Source organism: Lonchura striata, chromosome 1 (assembly GCF_046129695.1).
Source record: "Lonchura striata isolate bLonStr1 chromosome 1, bLonStr1.mat, whole genome shotgun sequence".
Classification (NCBI taxonomy): domain Eukaryota; kingdom Metazoa; phylum Chordata; class Aves; order Passeriformes; family Estrildidae; genus Lonchura; species Lonchura striata.
The window spans coordinates 149,575,515-149,596,194 of record NC_134603.1 but is presented as its reverse complement, the minus strand read 5'-3'; the positions used below and the strand labels follow the sequence as shown (position 1 = coordinate 149,596,194).

General features: G+C 41.6%; 1 protein-coding gene across 5 annotated transcripts in view; it reads left to right on the top strand.

The window, feature by feature from the left end:
• Positions 1-20,680, top strand: part of DPP6 (dipeptidyl peptidase like 6) — a 546,530-nt gene that overhangs the window by 389,381 nt on the left and 136,469 nt on the right. The window lies entirely within an intron of this gene.

Here is a 20,680-nt window from a genome sequence, read left to right as displayed (position 1 = left end):
ATGTTCTCTTTTTATCCTCTGCTGCCTTACATTTGCCAGTCAGGGAAAACCAAATAATACTTGAATTAATTCATGTTGCATTTGCTGGAGTGGAGCTACTTTTGGGGAATGTAGATTCCAGTTCTCACCGGAAATTGCAGCAGTCAGAACAAGCTTTGTTGTGAATAAATGATTTGTGGTGTGCTGCTCATTTGAGTTCTAGTCCAGCTCTTATTATCATGGAAGTTATTAGCTTTTCTTTTGAATTTAATGGGGAACTGGATCAAGTCCTTCCTCTGTTTAGTTTCCCTCGTCTGCTGTACCCATTGGGAACAATTTTAATACTTGTAATGAAAAGAGAGAGTGTTAAGGGTAGTGCTGAATTAACACATTCCCCAACTGCAAGTGCTGCCACCCACTCAAGCAGAGGGGAAAGCTGTTGCAGACAATAAACACCTTCACAAACACACCTGCCAGAGTGCAGGAGCTCTTTTCCAGGCTGTGTTCTCCATGGGAATGGTGGTAATGGAAATATTAGCTGCATTGCAGTTCATGCTGAAAGTTCCATGAAACTGATGCAATTGAGCTCATGTTTTAGGATTTTCTTTATTCTCAATGGGCATGTGGAAAAATAATATATTTCTAATCAATAGCTTTGTGTCATTCTATTCTATTTAGTTTAAAGAAAAAAGAAAAGAACCAGTCTCAAGGCTGACATAAATACACTTTCAGTGTAAAGACTGCAAGCTTTGTCTCAGCTTCCTATCACAACTTGTGGCTCATTTGTAAATATATCTGCATTTATTTTAATGGAATTGCAATTAAATTTACTTGCACAAAGTTGCAAATTGGAATGTTTTACTATTTCAGTTTGCATTTTTATCCACTGGTTTAGGGAGAAGAAAGAATACTTTTTTTAATTAGCATCTGTCAAATGGGATAGTGGAAGGTGTCCCTGCCCATGGCAGGGGATTGAAACTGGATGATCTTTAGATCTCTTCTAACCCAGGCCATTCTTTGATTCTGTGACTAGAATGAACTGCTCCAGGGTTTATTTCTAAATCCACTTCCACTGACTGCTTTTGGTTAAGTTTTCCCTGTGGTGTGAGTAAATGCTGAATTTACTGTGAGGGTTTTATTTTTTAGGACAGCATAGCATATATGTTATACTATAGTAGGTGTAAAGCAGTGAAGTACAGGAAAATTGGGGTTCTGCCGTTGATGAATTGTCACCCCCCTATGCAGCAGTCCAAGTAGAAATAATCTGAGCTCTGTGTGTTCCAGCCCCATTCATCCCACACCTCCTGCACTGTTCTCATCACTCCACATCTCACACTCTGTGCTGAACTTCCCTTTCCTGTACAACTACAATTATATTGTCCATATACTTAACAAGCATGTGAGCTCCAATCAGTGGCTCTTTTCATATTGTGTATCTTAAATGTAGTATTTGAACATTTCCTTGTTTTCATATCATTTCCATAGTCCTGTGCCAGCCTTTCTTCAGCCCTTTCCCAGCTGACAGGTGGCTTACTCTACTCGTTAGCCTAGTTCCTAATTGTTTAGCAGTTCTGCTCATGAGCACCACATTACCTTGTAATTAGGCTTCACAATTACTGGGCTTTTCCTGCAATTTCTCTCACACAGCAGTTTAGCTCAGGTTTCTGAAAGGCTCAATGGGATGGTGCAAAGTTCTTGTCATGTTCGGCAGAAAATGGGATAAAGAAATTTGTTGCCATTTTGTGCTGAAGAGCAGCTCGGTCATCTGATTTCTTCTATAAACAATAACTCATAGTCATTATTTAAGCCTGGCCTGAGAAGGCAGTTGAGTCATGCATTCTGGTTTTGTGGCCCTTTTGAGCTGCAGTGATTCCTGCCTGCTGTGAGTCTGATCCCACATCCTGGGAGTGCTCCTTCCTCATGGGGAGGGAGCATCATGTTAAAGAAAGCAGTGGAGACTGAACTGTATGTGCCACTTGTAGGGGCTTATGCTAATCTTCTGTCTCTGTACTTAAATGGCAAATAGATTTTTCCCACTTTGAGAGCACTTGGATGCTGTTTTAGTTAGAAAAACATCAGAGCAGCCTTTAATATCCTGACAGAGGTTATTGCAATGGATTGGGTGCAACGTGTCAGTGCTTACTCTTTACAGGATGCTTTTACAACTTGCTGTAAGCATCTTGCAAGACAGTGTACCTAGCAGTGGGTCTTGTCAGGGTTTTGGGCTGTAGGTAAGTGACTGGAGATTTTAATTAGGAGAGAATTTTCCTTGGGCTAGACACTGGCCAGACCTGGGGAGGCAATCCTTGCAGAGTGATTGTAGCCAAATAGGAAGGATAAAGGTTAAAATGAAGAGCACAATATAAATGAAGAGCTCAAGCAGGGAGGAGCACTGAGGTACAGGACAGAAAAGGACATCCTGAGGGTCACAGGAACTTAAAAAAATGTGAAAATCAAGCCCTTCTCTCTAAGGTCCCTGCCTACTCACTTCATCTGTAATACTGGAAATACAATATTTATTCTTATGAGAAGAGGAATAATGAGTAAATTAGCAAGAGGCTTCAAATGGCATTTTCAGAAATGTCTCAGTTATTTGGAAACCTGCCACTCAGTGAGAGCCAGGACCATGGTGTGCCCAGCTTGCCTCTGAGAATGGCAGCTGGACTTTTATCTCAAAAGTCCCTTTGAAAAATACACTAATAACTAATATCTAAATATAATGAAGCAATTCTTTTATCTGTAACACTGAAGCACATATGTTTCTCTAATAACATGATAGAATTTCTGGGCTTTTTAAAAACCTAATATTGAATTTAATGACCTAGAACTAATAGGTTTTATTTACCATGCTGAAAAAACCACAGTGTAGTGACTGAGGTAATTTATTTCAATTTACCTTTAGTAATAATGCTCACATCAACAATACTTAGATAGCCCAAATGCCCTCAAGCCTCTTCTCTGCAGTGTAAATCCATTGCACTGTATTGATAAAAGCACTGATGCATTTCAAATGATCCAGATTCGCGTGGAGTAAATGAATTATTTATAGGTTGCTTTGCATAGATATTAAGAACTTTGTAAGTGCTAATATTTTTCATTATGAAAAAGGTTTGTGCTAAGGTGCTGCTTTGACAGCTCTTTAGACCTAAATTTTCCTCTTAGGAACTACAGCATGGTTGACTGGAGTACAGATTTTACTGGGCTGCTTCTTCAGGGGCCAAAAAGGTTCATGGAATCATGAAGTTTGGAAAAGACCTCTGAGTCCAACTATTAACCAAGCACTGCCAAGTCCACCACTAACCCAAGTCCCTAAGCTCCACCTTGACACGGGTTTTGAGCCCTTCCAAGGATGGTGATGCCACCACTTTCCTGAGCAGCCACTTCCAGTGTTTGACCAGTGAGGTAATTTCTCCTAATGTGCAGTCTAAATCTGGCACAACTCAAAGCAATTTCTGTGAGAGCAACAAATTTCCTCTTGTCCTATCACTTGTTACTTAGGAGAAGAGGCCAACTCCCACATCCCTACACCCTTGTGTCAGACAGCAATTCTCAGCTTGCAAGTGACCATCCAAACTGTAAGGCAGCAGGAGCCTTTCTTTTGGCAAGGTTGGACTGTCAGCAGGAAAAAAAACCTCATCTTTCTGTTTGGCATCCAAGGGACAAAGTTGCCTTCCTTGGGCACTGCCTGTTGCAGTCTTGTGCACATTTGGGATCTGTGTTAGGAAGGAGTTTCCTGTGCAGGCATCCTTGAGCCCCAATGCCATCCCAGTTCCTGTCTTATCTTAAATGAATTTAAGGTAGAAAATGCTCACAGGAGGTTTTGTTAGTGTAAGTCTGATGAAGGCATAAAAAAACCTGGGTTACTCTATCAGAATATTTGCCCACCTTTTTAATTAGAAATATGATCTCATTTATTTCAATGTATTTTAAATGTGTGCTTAAAAGACTGAAATGAATGGGTTTACTGATCATAACAATTCAATGAAAACTTTCTCCACTCTCAGTTCAAACCTCATATCCAAGCTCATGGCAGCTTCTTTCTGCAGTATTTTTAGGAGTGTTCTGACTTTTGAAATGGTTTTGAAATGTGCTTTCTGAAACACACACCAAGATACCTGGTGCACAACGCATTGGGTTGTGGTGTCTAAGGTTTAGTGAACTTCCAGACCCCATTACAAAGAACCCCAACGGCTATAAGGATGACCTTGTGCTGAGAGTAAAGGAAAATGCTGCATGGGCCAGAAGAAAATACAGGAGAAGGACTAAGGGCTCTTCTTGTCTAACATAGCATGGTTGTGCTGGGGATGGCCTTCAGAAACCCTGGTGTGATTCATAAAGATGTGGATGTTTGTTAAATTAACTTCTGGTAGTGTTGGTGCCAGTGGAAGTGTCCATGCACTTCAGAGCTGGTTGATCACTATTCTTACTCTAAATGCCTTCATGAAGTGACACCCTGTGCTGCCAAAGCAGAGCAGGCCAGAGATCTTGCTCTGCAGTGACTGCCACATTGAGGAAGAAGTAAGGAATATGTTAAACCATTTGAACCAAAATTTTGATTTTAGCTCTCATCCTGGATCACCTTCTCCAGAGATTTCTGTGGCTCTGTGATCTGAGAGCACTGGAGAGAATTTGTCCTACTCCTGCTTTTCAGCTTCTGGGCAGCTGCCCAAGTTCAGCAGTGACAGTAACCTGTTCACTAAAAACAGGAAATTTGGGAATTAATGGATTTTTAAGAGACTATAATAGGCCATGGGGGAGAACATTCCTGCCATGTAGCTGTTTTGTTCATTATTGCTAGAGAGAATGAAATGGGAAATCAATTTGGCTCTTTCAAAAATTAATACAGTCTGCAGAAGCAAGCTGGGGAGGAGTGTGGTGCCAAGGATTGGGCAGTGCCTCAGTGAACTCTTCCCTGCAGTGCTGGAGTGATGGTGGGACACATGTGCTGCTTTTGGACTGAGAAAATAATTCTTTGGTGTTTACAGCAACTTCTGAATTTAGAAGAAGGAATGTGTTGGGAAAAATATTTCACTGTGGAAGAGCAGAACAGAGTAATGGTCAAATAGGGGTTTTGTGTGTGGTGTTTTTGAGTAGTTTGATGTCTTGAGGAGACCAAGATTTCCATAAGAGCCTCACCTTATATTTAGAAGTCTAATTTCTCCAAAGCCTGCTGAACTCTAGTCATTCCCCTGCTCGTCATGATTGTTGTTGAGCGTCTGAGTCAAATGTCCTCCTGAGGTATCAACATATGGCTTTAGTTAGAGAACATCTAAAAACCCACATGCATTAAAAAGTGGCCTGAGGCATTCAGTGAGGAGAACTGAGAGGCAAGGAATGAGTGATGAGGAGGATATGGACAATGTGAGGCTGCACAGCCACTCGGGGGAGAAGCCCAGGCAAGCAGGAAGGATCCTGGGGATGTCCCAGGTGGAGCAGGAGCTGGAGTTTTGTGAAGAGGGAAAATGAGTCTGGAAGTCAGTACTGCTGAGAAGTGGCTTAATGGCCTATGATGAAGAGCTGGCAAATACATTCAGTTGTTATGGCAGTATCAAAGAGAACAATTAGTGAGTCAAAGATGACTGGAAGAGGCAGGAGAATTTCTTGGACTTCGTTTCTTCTTGTCCGGGTTCTGTTAATGCCTACTGCCCATAACTGCCTAATTCTGTTCCCACCAATTTTTTTTAAAACAAAAGAGGAAAAATAGACTTCCCTCTAACAGCCAACATCCCACTGTCACATGCTGGAACAGCAGGCTTTCCTAGACTTTCTATAGCCATTAACAAAAAACAGATTCCCCATTTCCATTTCAAGCCCTACTCCACTAAAATTAGTGCTTTTCCCTCAAAGTAGCTCAGAAGCAAGGCAATGCCTCCTCTTGAGATTGTGTCTGCCAGCAAGAAGCAGCTTGCTAGTTTGAAGTTGTAAAAGATGTGTGAAAACTCAAACAATTTGGGCTCCTTTCTGTGTTAAATTCATTTGTATATTTGAGGTAGAAATCCCTGGGAATTATGTAGAAGCTGCCCCCTTTGCTCCTTCCCATCAGCTGCATGTAGCTCTAAGGTGCACTGTAACATTTCTAGGCTCATTTCCTGGTGGTCAACACAAAGATGATAAATTCAGTGCTGGGTCCTTTTACCTGCCAGCCAGGCAGACATACTGCAATGACACTGGATTCACAGTGGGGAGCCTTTTGATTAAAAACAAATAAATAAATAAAGGAGAACAGCAGGGATGGAAGTGGGAAGGGAACGCTGCCACGAGGAGCATCTGTGGGGGACTTTGAAGAACGTGGCTCACAGCAGAAGTGTTTCTGAACCACAGGCAGAGAACCCCATGCACAGTCCTGCCTGTGTGCTGAACAGTTTAAATTTAGTTAATAAAAGGAGCAGGTTTTTTTTCATCCTGTTCAAAGTGCCTTGAAATCAAAACCCTGCTGCTCTCAGAGCCAAAGGAAAGGCAGTGGTTTTTCAAGAGTTTAACTGGGAGAGGGATTAGGTGTTCTCTCAGTGGGTGTTAGTTATAAAATCCATGTGAATAGCTACAATAAGAGTGTGACACCAAGAGATGCTCTTCCCCATCTGACACCTGTGAAGCAGGCAAGGGTGAGCTCCCAGCTGTCCCCAGCCCTTGGGGAAGGGGACACTGCAGGGACAAAAATTATCTGTGGTGAGCTGTAAAAAGGATGGCCATGACTGCATTCCTGCTGGTTGAATTTGTACTAAAATAAAGGTCTGGGTTTTTCTCTTTGACTCTTCAGAGGAATGTAACACAGGCAAGAGGAGGGAGAGAAACAAGAGCTGTGCTCTACTCCTGGGTGATGGAGCAAGCTGGGCACGGCAGAGGGGGATGGTCTTCCTTCCCCGGGAGCTTGGCAGTGTTTCACCATGAGGAGGATTGTTTTTGGAGAGAGTAAGAACTTTTATTTTGCTTGGATCCAGCACTGCTTAGAAGATGTGGGTAAATAGAAAGGAGACTCAGTTTTGATCTGTAGGAAAAGAAGGTCAAGAAAGAGGGTTTGAATTAACTCACTGAAGGTTTTCCTAACAGTCAGGCTGATTTAAGGATGGAAACATTTTTGGAAAGAGATAAGCACCCAGCAAAGCACAGATGGAACAAGTGAGGTGCATTATTGCAGGATATGCTGAGCAAAAAGCACATTCAAGTGAGGACTGTAAAGGAGAATGGAGGAAGGAGAATGCTTTGGGGTGTTCAGGCTCTTCTTAAGCCATTGATCCAAAACCATTGATGCTAATTACTACACATTGCTGATGCCTTCAGTAGTGATCTCCAGAAATGTTGGTCTTTGACACATTCCATCCCTGGGACCCTTTTTTTTTTCCTCTAGGATCTAATTTGCTTACTTTTTAAAACCTTTTTATTTTATTATTATAATTATTTGAGTCAAGGCAATTTTCTGTTTTTCACACTGCCCTGCCCAACTTTGATTGCTTCTTGGAGATTTTTACTTGGTGCAAAGAACATTTTCCTGACTCAGTAGCTTTCCCAGAGCTTGCTCCACTGCTCTGGGATACTCGTTGAACATGGAATGCTTATCAAGTATTAATTAGAGCAGTATGTATTCCACTTGTTCCTTTTAATGAACATCAAATAAATATATGCCGAGATGCCATAATTAAATAATTTGAAGACAGGAAATACTGTATTTCTGGTGATTAAACTTTATATCAAGTCTTTGTAACTGAAAATTTAGCAGGCAAAGATTTACTTATCTAAGAAAAAGTCCCCAGTGAGCTTGGATCTCCTGACTGGATTAAGCTGTTCAATGTCTGAAAAGCACTTTTTTTTTTTTTTAAACAAGAAATAGTCCCAGACTTATATAATTCATTAAAAGAAATTTGTAATGAGATAATTATCATTGATCAGGGGAATGTAATTATACTTTAAAACCTCATAGCAGAGGAAATTCAATTAAGAGCACAGGAGACCAAAGGTTTGCCCAGCACAAAATCCTGTTTCCATGGGAGGCGAGATGTGTGTGCACAAGGATGAGCAGGAGAGCACTGAACCTCACCCACTTTTTAGCTCAGACTCCTCAGATCCTCTTGTATATTTTCTGTTTAGTTGCCCAAAATAGTTTTCTCTTCTAAGACACTTTCCAAGCACCCTCCAGAGCCTCTTGCATCCAGCATTTCTCTCATCAGTGAGTTTCACTGACCTAAGACCTGTTGCAAGAGGAAAGGTTCTTGGGAGCTGTTTCTATCTGCTTTGCTTGATCAGGGACTTTGGACAAATATTTTCCACCTCTAGTATATTATTTTAGATATGATGGGATGGGAACTACACACAAGGAGTGCACAGAAGTGTTTAGGTTAACTTCTCAAAAATATTCAAATTATTTAATTTCATGACACTTGAAGAGAAATGTATGGGTGCAGTACAATTTGTTTGACCTTGAAGGAAAGCCAGATGATTTTGCTGTGTGTTACAGTTAAAATCTTTAGGTCCCTATACCAAATCATGCCACACAAGCAATCATGATGTCATAAAATCATGTGATCCAGGTTCCAGCAGGGATTTTTAGCTTCATGTGAAATCTGCACTGGGTCTGCTGGGTATGATGAGAAGATTTAATTTTGCTACTTAACAAAGTCCCAGCATCTGGGGACAGTAGCAAAAATAGACAAAAATACTACTCTACTTTGAGTTCAAAAAAGAAATGTAATAAATAAAAACATTTTTAGTACTCAGAGGTATTATCATAATTATTTCTAAATGGTCCTTGAAATGTTAAACTTATCTGGAAGTAAATGGACATAATCCATTTCATTGCATTTGAAAATATGTTTTTAAAATATCAGGTTCTTTTGCAGGCTTATACCAGTCTTCCAATATTCGAGTTTCATAATAATTTACAAAATCTGGGTAATAATCTTCAAAGCATTTTAGCTTTGCAATGGCAGGGGTGGAAAAAAAACAAAGTCTAGTAAGTAGGCAGGGGAAAATGTCAAAGTTCAAGCCAAGAAAAGTTTAAAAAGTATCAGTTCAGAAGCATTTCCTCCATAATGGGCAAAGGTCTGGATCTATTAGATAAATTATGATTATTATATTGGCATGGACTTGACTCTATAAAAATTGACTCCACAGTGACTGGTGGTGAATCCAGAGTTCAGAGGGATTATGCTCTTATTGCAGTTATGTTCTATGTGCTCATGTATGCAGAATAAAACATTCCAGGGCCTGGCTGGAAGCCTTGGCCTTGCCATGCCTTCACTGTGGGAATATCTGAGTAACGTGGTACCTGCATGTGGGAACTCAAAATGTCCCTCAGACATTTTTGGAGGTTCCGGGTCCAGGTCAGAAGCATTTGAGACCCTGGCACAGCTGCAAACAGCTGTGATTTTGGGTTTGAACAATGGAACGATTTACCAACCTTGCAGGAAGAACAAGAAGTCACAAAAGTTTCGATATTATAGTAGAAGTAGTCACAAAGTAAAGGGAAGAATTTTTGAGTGCTGTACAGGGGGATTTTAGTTTTGTACATGGGGGTCAGAAGTTTCAAGGTGGAGGGATTTGGGCCTTTCCTGTCCTCCCTCTTTCTTCATCCTTACCTCCATGTTCTTGGTGATGTTGGCACTCACAGATTGGATTAGAGTAGAAAAGCACCATTTAATATAGGTAATAGGCAATGGGTAAAAACTGCAACCATGTAACATGTAATGTACCATATAAAAGATAGAAAAGCACCATTTAATATAGGTAATAGGTATTGGGGAAAAACTGTAAACATGTCACACGTAATGTACCATTTAAAAGATAGAAAATCACCATTTAATATAGGTAATAGGCATTGGGGAAAAACTGTAACCATGTCACACGTAATGTACCATATAAAAGACAGCAGCAGCCCTGGGTGGGGAGAGAAGAAGCAGTCGGGAGTCAGAGAGGATGTCAGGGTGTGTGTGTGCCTCTGCCTGAGCTGTGAGCAAACCACAGCAGCCAGAGAAGAAAATTTTTTTAGATAACTTGCAATAAACTGCCTTGAGACCAAACAACAGAGACTGCTGAGCCTTTCTTTCCACCCCATGGAGCCACCCCTGACCCAGGGTGGTCTTTGACACCTTCAGGCAGACTGAGAAGACCCATCACGACTTGGATAAAATCTAAATCTAAATCCACCAATTCTGCCCAGACAGGGTCCAGAAATTTCTTCAATTCTCTAATTTGTTACCAACCTAATAAACACTTATTCTCTGCTCAGCAGTCAGTTTTCCCATGTCCTGGTGGACAGGAGCCCATCCCCAGGGCTGCTCCTGCAGCTGGCTCTGGATGCTCAGCCTGTGGAAGCACCAGCAGGGCGTGGAGCCAGCGGGGCTGGGCTGGCCCATTGCCCCCCAGAGATCTGTGTTAATGCACAGATGCTGGGCTATGGGCAGCAGCTTCCACTGTCTGCTGCTGTTTCAGCTGATGGACTGACTCATTTGACAAGACAAATTGCTTGGAATACTCGTGCATAAGCCGAGATGCTTATTAATAATTTGGAGGTATTTTTCCTTCCTCGTTCTTCCCAGGGAGAGCAGACTGTGAACTGTGATGTAAAAAATCTCTTAAAACACTTATTTAAAACATGCCCAAGAATACATATATAAATATATATATATATTCCATGTATTCCATATTTTCTGTCTTCCAGGTGTCAGTTTCAGGGGCAGCATTTGTAAGAGTTTGCTGTTACCTTTTGCCTTGAAGTTGATGCCAAACACAGCAGCAGGCATAAGATATGGCCTCAAACCAAATTAACCTTTAACATAAAAGCATGTTCTTTATGTATTTTCTAATTTTAATGCCTCACAAAGGAAGATTTTTTTCAAAATATATGCCAATAATTATAATATTCCTGATTTTTTTTTCCTAATTGTCACAGAATGGCTAATATAGCTAAACTATCAAGCCAGAAGACTATGAATAAGAAAATGGGAGAGGGATTATTAGAATTCCATAGTTCATATTTGTTTTCCTTCTTCTAGGGCAGGAAACTGAGAGTGTAATCAATTTTCTGTTGCAATCAACTGTTTTAGGAGAAACAATATTGAACTACACTCAGGAGAGAAAAATACTGAAAATATCCTGGTTTTATCCAGTTTGAGGGACATCATCACCTTGATCACTGCAGTGAGCTTGAGTTGCTCCATCCAAAAAAGATAGATTGTAATGGGAGTAGAAATGGTGCAGAGAAAGAGAAAGACCATGACAGAAGCATGGAAATGCATAATATAAAGAATTGCCCTGAGTTATAAAGAAATTATGTAAGGATAGAAAATAAAGAAAAATATTACTAAGTCAAGCTCTTTCCATTGAATAAGGACACTCATTGGATTTAATCTCATCTGCTGAAAGTTCTTAACCCATTTGGAAGGTATGATTGGACAGAAGGTTGATGAGAATTGGAAAGAAAGAGCAGTCTTTCTTTTGGTGTATCTATTTTTCACCCATTGCACTTGAACCAGGTGCTCATATCACCCCTTTTGCTTCTGCAGCATCAGCACAGTTGTCTTCTTAGCTTGGTGCTTCAAGACAAACAGAACAAAGGCAGTAACAGGTGGATGATGTTGGTTCTATGGTAGAGAGAGGAAAAGGAGCAAGAAGAAGTGAAATAGGGAATTCAGGAATCTTTTCTGGGGTTTGGTGAGGACTCTGTGTAGGAGCTGACCCAGCCACTGCAGGCAAACAAAACCAATGTGCCATGCTAAGGAAAAGCTCCTCACTCATCATGGAATCATAAAATGGTCTGGGTTGGAGGGGAACTGAAAGATCATCCATTTCCAAGCCCCTTGCTATGGGCAGGGACATATTCACTAAACCAAGTTCCTCAGAGCTCCATCCAACCTAGCCTTGAACATTCCCAGGGATGGGGCATCCACAGCTTCCCTGGGCAACCTCTTCTATTGCCTCTTAGTTGACATGATTTTTTTTTCATTCCATCATCAGTTGCTTTAAAAATGATGGGATTTTACCCATAATTGCAAAGTGTTTGTCCCTTAGTGGCTCCCTTGCAGCTGGGTGCAAGAAGACTGTTCTCACTCAGGTGCCATTTCCTTCCCTTAGTACCATCTCACTCAGGACACCAGTCTCCTGCCCAGCACTGAATATAATTATTATTAATGGTTCTTTGCAAGTGTTGAAAGTGTTTCCATCGGCTCTGTAGCAGGGTGCCCTCTTGTGCCCACTCCAAAACCAGAAATTGTGCAGAATTATGTCTTGGTGTCTTGGATTTCATCACTTCTCTGCCTTGATTTTCAAAAGCCTGAGGTCAGGGTGATGGCCATGACTCTGACAGGCTCCTCACACAGTTAGACTTCATCACAATCACACCTCACCAGACACATCTGAAATGACAGGGTGACAGAATAGGGACTGTCAAATATTGCACACAAAGATAATTAAAACTTCACCCACAGCTGCACACAAAGCATATCTGCTTGTTAACATACAACAGTCTCACTCAGTCTTCACTGAAATTTAAGTAATCTTCCCATGATAATAATAATGAAAAGCAAGAAAAAACACTTTATATGTCCTTTCTGTCCATCATGGCCATTAACTAGTGCAATTTGTTTAGGGGCAAAGACAAGGAGGCAAGGGAATGCACAGAGAAATTAAGTGAGCGAGAGGTGGAGTCACATTTTAATGAAAATTTATCCATGGATTCCTTTTTTTCCTCAGTGTCAAGTGGATTATTACAGTTAGGTGCAACACTTTGGATTGTGCACTCCCCTGTGTGAAGCCAAAGCAAATGAGGCAGAAAAGACCTGGTGCATTTGGCAGAGAAGAGGGAGGTCACCGAGTGATGCTGCACTGGCATGGGGCACAGCCAGGGAGTGCTTGGAGCAATTGTGCCTGCATGGAGCTGGGTGCCACCAAGCAGGAGGGTAACTTGGGCTCTCATCTGTGCTAGAAACTACAGTGGGAAAAGCCCTGGAATTTTTATATTCCCAGTGAAATCTATGCCATTTGTATCTGGGGCTCTGCACTCACCTCAATCATTCATGGAGCTGGGATAAGCTGACTCCTGCTGCCTGTTGGCTCATTTTATTTTTTTTCTCTTCAGTTGCATGATGAAACTGTGAAAAACATGTATGGTGTGGATAAAAAACATTAAGGACCATTTTGTGGGAAAATAGTTGGCTGGGGTTAAATTGCTTCTGGCCTGTGTTGAATGTGAAATGTTTCCAGCAGGGAATCAAAGGGATGAGTGTAATCTGCTGGCTCCAGCTGCCCAGTAACCCTGGGGTCAGCTGCACTTCTCCTACAACATTTAGGATTTGAAGAGCACATGGCACAAGCACAGCTGAGAGAGGAGAGTAAGATGGCAGAGAATTTTTGAGGGAGATTTCTCAGCTCTGGAATACACCAAAGTCATCTCAGTGTGGTGCAATCCCCTCTTCCCCCCAGGCATTAAAAAGATAAATTGAGGGCAGCAAGCAACAAGGTGTGAGGCTGCACTGCTGCTGTTAGGGTTTTGCAGCAAGATGGTTTGCCCTGGATGGAATAAAAATGGATTTAGACCAGTGAATGTCTCATTCATTTTTTGCCTAATTTCCTCCCCTCCATATGTTATAAAAGCAGAGAGAAGTTGGGAAGGGAGTAATTAGAAGTTGAAACAAGTTCTCAGTTTCTCACATGCATTTCAGCTTTTCATGCCTGTGCCACTGAGTTGTGATCTGAGCCCACAGAGTTCCCAGACTGGGGCCCTTTGAGGAGGAGTTCATCCACACAAACGAGGCAGGAGCAGAATTTTACCTGGTTTCAAATCTGGGACCCAAATTTCAAAGGTGCTCTCTGCCTGTATTTCAGGCTTGATGTAGGATGTAGAACTAATTTTTTTTTACTTGAATCTTGAAGGAGTTGGGATTAGATAAGAAAGAGAAACAGACCAGCATTGCTGATTTTTATAGTTTCATGTTTTCCCAAGACTCAGTCTCTTGGAGCTTTTGACAAGCTAATTTACAACACTGTTAGAGATGCACATTGATGTGGGAATTTTCCTGAGCTATGTGTTTTATTTTACTGGTGCTACTGTAAAAGCACTATATTGGTGCACCAAGTGCAACTGCATTGAGATGATGAGCAATTAAAACCACTTCTTGCATAATAAAGCACATTCTATCTTGTTGCCCTTACTTAATATACCAATTCAATGTGTTATACAGTATTTAGCTAGATTACAGTAAATCACCTATTTAAAGTTTTTCTTTCAGCCCTGCATGTGGGGGAAAAAGTGCTGGGAACAGTAAAAGGATAATGACCCATAATGGTAGAAAGCTAAAAATGGGATTCCAGTTGTCTCCTGGAATTAAAGGCTGCAGCAATGTTGTTAAAGGCAAGCTGTTCTATGTCCCCTGTTGCTCCTTGTATCAGCATCACAAAGTCTAAGAAATTCTTATTTATTTCTTCCAGGCAAAGTAGCAAGACAGAAGGAAAAGGAGTTACTGGTGGGGGTAGGTGCATTTAAATAGAGGCAGGGTGGTGGCAGGAGCTGTGAAAAATTATAAAAGCCAAATTCTACAGGGCCCATCCCTAAGGAGCAGCTCACTGAGGGCACGATGGAGCTGTGAGCAGGGAAATGGGGTTTTGCTGCTCTTCCCTATTTGTGATCCTTGCCTCCAACCTTCTGTCATCCCAGCCTACTGCAGGCACCAGGGGACAGGGGCTGGGAAACCTTCCCTGCATTTTCTCTCTGGGAAACAGCTCAGTATCAAAACAGTCTTTGCTTCTGCCATGGGGATGGAATTTCAGAGTCAGTTGTTTGTTGGGTACATGCTGTAAATATCAAATAGATGCACTGCAGCATGTCTTGAAGGAACAACAGATCACAGCACTAAATGCACCATTCCAACAGCCTTATTTCCACCTGGGTTTGTGATTGCATCTCTCTGGACACCTGAATAGGCTTCCACTGGGGACTGATTGTGCTTTTCTTTTGCATTATGATCTATGTGGTGAAGTTTTGCAGCAGTTAGTGATCATGCACAGGCTTAGCATTTGTTCAACCTCTGGTCTGAGTGCTTTTCTGAGGAGTAAATTCTACCTGCCCCAAGGGGTTTAGGTCTTGTGGGCCATTCTCCTACCTGACTCCAGGTAGGCAGATCCTGTCCTAAGTCAATAATCCTGCAGGCCTGGTAAATAAGATGTGGTTTCCCCTTTCATGAAAGCAAAGAAAAATAAGTATTTCCATAAACCTGCCTGCGTCCATCCTTCTCCCTGCTCATACCATCCTGCACCTTATTCTTCTTGTTTGGTGCTTCCTAATGTTTTCTGGTTTGGGGTGGTTTTGGTCTGACAGTTTCTATTTCCTCTGTGAATTTACCCTGTTCTGTTGTTTTCCACTCTGCTTCCATTATGTCCAAAAACCTCAGGTCCCCTCTCCCTTAAAACCAGTCCCTGAAGATAGCAGACCCTCTGAAGATAGATGCTTCTGCTGCATCTGGCAGGATTAAGGGTTTTTTAGGGTCTTGGCACCTCAGCAACCTGTTAACCAAAGTTTGTACTATTCCCTCACCTGTGACACTCAGAAAGCACATTTTTACAGGAATTTCAGAGTCTCCCCCACCAGTTTACTTTTCCTGTGAGCTGCTCAGCAGAGCTGTGGGGATGCTGGTACTGAACATCCTTGCCTGGTGCCTCCCGTGCTGCTGCTGAGCTGCTCCCTCCCCTCGGGCTCTGCTGGGTGCCTGGGTTGTGGGTGTGGATGTTGATGTCAGAGCTGAGCCCCAGCCTGCCTGGGACCCAGTTTAGCCATGAACTGGGTTCATTTAGGGTGCTATTGGCACAGACAGCACTGCAGTGTGAGCTGCCAGCCTCCCCCAGTCCTGGGAACATGGCAACCCCTACCAGCCAGTGGGCTTTTCCTCTGTGCTCAGGTCACCTATGGATAGTCTGGCTTTGCTTTCTCCAGCTGGACCCTTCTCTTTGGCCCTGGTGAGTGTGTGCTGGGATGAGAGCTGTGACAGGGCACAGCCACAGGGCACAGCCACTTCTTTCCCCAGCCTGGTCTCCATCCACATTCCCCACTGGAATCCTATTCAACTCTGAGAACAGAGGTTGAACAAATGCTAGGCCTATGCATGCTGCAAAACTTCACCACATAGATTATAATGCAAAAGAAAAGCACAATCAGTCCCCAGTGGAAGCCTATTCAGGTGTCCAGAGAGATGCAATCACAAACCCAAGTGGAAATAAAGCTGTTGGGATGATGCATTTAGTGCTGTGATCTGTTGTTCTTTCAAGACATGCTGCAGTGCATCTACTTGATATTTACAGCATGTACCCAACAAAAAACTGACTCTGAATTTCAGTTCTGGGGCTCACCTTGCCCTTCAGAAAATTTGCGGAGCTGCTAAACAAGCAGAAGATTTTTTTTTTTAATTGTAACTCCACTGCCTGATCCTCATGCATCTTTCCAAAGGAATACAACTGTACTACATCCTGTTGAAAATGGCAACATCCTGTTGAAAATACTACCTCCTGTTGTTTTGATAGGTGGTGAATGCTATCCAGATGTTGCTGATCAATACCTGCCAAGAAAGCCTTGGCTGGTTCAGGTGCTGTTGTCAGCTCAGTGAGGGTGGGCTCAGCCTGGCCAAGGTCTCAGTGATGCTGTGCACCAGCCTGGGCAGGGCTGCAGGGCCCCTGCAAGACTTCTTCAGATGTAAGAAAAAACACCAAAGACCTGACTGCTCTGGATCATTAAAAACCCCACAAAAGCTTTTCTTTTTTTCCACCACGAGGAATCACAGAAGGGTGCCAGTGGTCTCTTGGTGGCCCTGTGACATTTGCTGTGCAAGTGCAGAGCTCCATCCCAGCATCCCTGCACGTGGCCCCATGCAAAGTGACACACAAGGGGAGGGGACACACAAGGTCCCTGCTGCTCTCCTGGCACAGGGTAATATGTTTGCCAGTCCTGCTGGTATCTGGAGGCTCATTTATCTGAAATGGCTTAGAACAACTACAGGACTTAAATTTCCTTTATTCATCAATCTTCCTTAATCTTAGGGATTGAAAATGATAATTACCTTGATGCTGGCTTTTATCATACTGAGACTCATTCAATTATCAATTATCTTTCGTGTCTGTTGATCAGGACTTAAGAAGTTGCCTTTTCCTCAAATCTGTTGATCTAAAAGGCCCTAAAAGTCCTGAGTCTACCTTCTCTCTTTCACTATTTCTTGCTGCTGACTTGATGCATGTGAATTTCATCACCTTTTTCTGTATGCTTTTCATTTATCAGTTACTAAAATGATAGAAAATTACAATTTTATTAAAATATTTAGAGCTGTATTTAAATAGCGTTTGTTTTCATATTTTGTCACTCAGTTTTCCTTTCTGCTTTCCATAATCCCTGACAAATAATGAAATTTCTCCTCATAGGCATGGTCCTGCACAGCATCTTATAAACCAATCTTTCATCTCTGGTAATGTGGACTTCAGAGAAGCTCTACTGCACTAAATTTTTGGGCACTGATGCTATGTTCCTGTCAATAGATGTAGTTCCTTCAAGTTCTTTGCACTGCCAGCACTCAAATTTACTCTTTCTAGAAGTAAAGTTGTCCCAAACCTTCTTGTCCACTGTTCTGAGCTGTTTTGTGCTGTTCCTGGAGAGGGCTCAGTGGCTCCAAGGGACATGAGCTCCCTCTCCTTGGGTCTGTTTTCTCTGCCTGTGCATTCACTGACTGAATTCAAGGCAGAGAAGCAGATGGTGTTTATGATTTCACCTTTTCTGCTTAAAAGTTTCTCCCCATTCCTCCCCAGTTCCTCTGCACTGACTGTACAGCCCCAAGGCTGATCCACTATTTCTGGTAATCATTGTTTCTTGCAATCAGTCACATTTTTCAGTGTGACTACATATCTGTGTCCACATTCACAGTCAGGAAATGTGATCCACCACCCAGAAAATTTCCTGGAAGCTGAAAGAGAGGTGAGGAGTTGGAAAAGTGAACTTGGCTATTGAACCATAGAATCAGGGAGAGGTTTGGGCTGGAGAGACCTTAAAGACCGCCCAGTTCCACCCCCACTGGGCACCTTTCACTAGACCAGATTGCTCAAAGCTCCAACCATCCTGGCCTGGAACACCTCCAGGGATGGGGCAGCCACAACTTCTTTGGTGAAGAACAGATGGAAAAAATCCAAGATTGAAGAAATGAAATAAATGGCAGCATGCCTGAAAATTATAAATTTCAGCATCATTTATACTGAACACAGCCCCAAAGAAAGGCAGATATAAAAAATGAGAGTCAGTGATGACCTTTATCAGCTCTGGTGGCAACTATAAATCAGGCTGCAAATTCTCATCAGCTTGCTGGACAGAATTCATTACAGACAGGGGCCACTGCATTGCTTTCTGCCTTTGATTGAGGTATGTCCCATTTAAACCAATGCTCTTGCACTGGAACAAATCACACATTTCCAAACAGTAGTCCAGGAATATGATTTATCTTTTGAGGACTAGGACCCAGCTAAACCTCACAGTGTTTTGTTTGGAATATAACACAGATCAATTTGTTCTTCTCTTAAGCAGACCAATTTTCTGTTCATTAACTCAGACAGCGTGTTGATGGCTGGAATTGAATATAATGGCAAGATTTAGAGCCCTAACAAATCAGCACTACTTCATTTATTCTTTTTTTAATGCATTCTAAGAGTACAAGTGGCAGATTAGCACCTGATTTTAAACCTGTTATGGTTTAACAAATAATGGCAAGGTCTGTTATCTCCTACTTCCAACAGTGGAGCAACTTTTATGTCATCTTGAAGTTTCATAGTTTATTAAAATCTTATGGGTTTTTTTTGAGCATAAGGAGCAATAAAATTTGGTAGCAATGTCATTATGGGCAGTAATGTGACTTCCATCAGTTCCTACAATGTTCAAGAAACAGATTCACAGACTCATTAGATTAATAAGCTACTTTACCTATGTTCTGAACTTGGAGCTGAATTTCATAGCTCTTTTCTTTTCTCTAATTAGGATATATCCTGAGAGCCTTACAATTATCCAAATGTTTCGCTGGCCATGTTTAAAACATGATTTTTTTTGTCTTGAACTTAGTGTATAATTGGAAAACATTCTGTGTTGTTGACAGAGGGTGATTATTGAAGCAGTAATATTTTTCAACATGTCTGATAATTAGGTAATAGTCTGTCTCTCAGTTTAATTCTTACCTGTTTTTTTTCTGCAATGACTGAAATATTTCTGGAAAATAAAAATTTAGGCTGCATACTTTCCCCTTATAACAAATAATGTTTCAGACTTTGTGACCTGAGTATATAAAGACCAGGTATGTACGAAGCATTAAATCTTTTATTGCCTTACTTCCTAAATTGTTGGCATAAACACTTAAGGATATGGACACTTTTCTTAAGAAGCTGGAAGTTAGAGTTGTAAATAAGTTGCTGCTGGATCAGACCCCAGAGATTGTCTCTTCTGGCATATGGCCCAGGACAAGGGCAAGTACTTAGGGAAGATTCTGAAAAGCAGGCAAATTTCTCAAGTTGAGGATTCAGCTTATTCCTTTAGTCCCACACAATGGCTGGCTCATGGGCTTCCTGAAAAGCCTTCAAGCATTTATTATATGTCCCTTCAAGACATATAATCTTTTATGGATTTTTCTTCCATTTTTCTAATTTTAGTTTGGGTCCACCTGTAGCCCTGGCACCTGCTCTGTTCTGGGACTGTGACTTCCACAGTTTGTTTGCCTTCAGTATGGAGAAATAATCCCTTTTATTTGTGTTGAACCTGACACTGACTGATGTTATCTGATGCCTTCCATAATTATTTTGGAAAAGGCAGGGAATAAGCATCCCTTATTTATCTCCTTCACACTGTTTATGACTTTTTTGACTTCTGTCCTACCTCTGTTCAATCAGTTCTTTCTCAAGTTTAAGTTTCTTAGTTTGTTAAGAAAAGTATTTGTATGAAGGAATACTGTAAGGATAAATGTAAGTCAATCTAATTAAAATCCTTCTTTTTTTTTTTTTTTATTTAAGACAGAAGTTGCTAATAAAATTTATTCCATAATTTAAAAGAGAGTTATGCTTTGAGATCTTTGCCTATGAGTCTAAAGGGCTGTTGCTCTGATTTGGACTCTGAGAATCTTAAAATCTCTAAAACCTTGTGGTTTTGAGAGGGTCAACTGTATTGCAGCAACCATTTGCCCTTACAGAATCTGATTCATCCCAATCTCAGAGATTTCTTCTTCTTCCACTTATGTGTGAATCTGTGATATGGAGGAGAAGATTTTTTTTTATTAACAGCAATAAGCAGAGTGTAGAAGCTTTTCATCTGCACCTTCAGAGCCTTTTATAAAGTTGGTTAGTGACTGTGATGAGGATTATCATCACCAGGTTGGAAATAAAAGACTAGAACATGGATAAGGAGAATGCTAGGTCTGCACACCCTGGTTTTGAAAGAACCAAGTGTCCAAACCCAGTGTTGGCTTTAGCAACTGGGCAGTGCACACCTCTGCAGTTACAGTGAGTAACTGGGTTTGTGCTTGTACATATCCTAGAGGATTTAAACTCACCTTTGACTCATCCCAGAACACCCCATGGGTAATGTTAAACCACCCACATGTCCCTAGCCCTTGTTGCGTCATGGTGACATTCCTGGGGCAGCCACCACAGTGATGGGTGGTGAGGAATTGTTTCTCTAGCTGAAACTGGAAGCTGTGGGTCTCAGATTCAGTCAGAG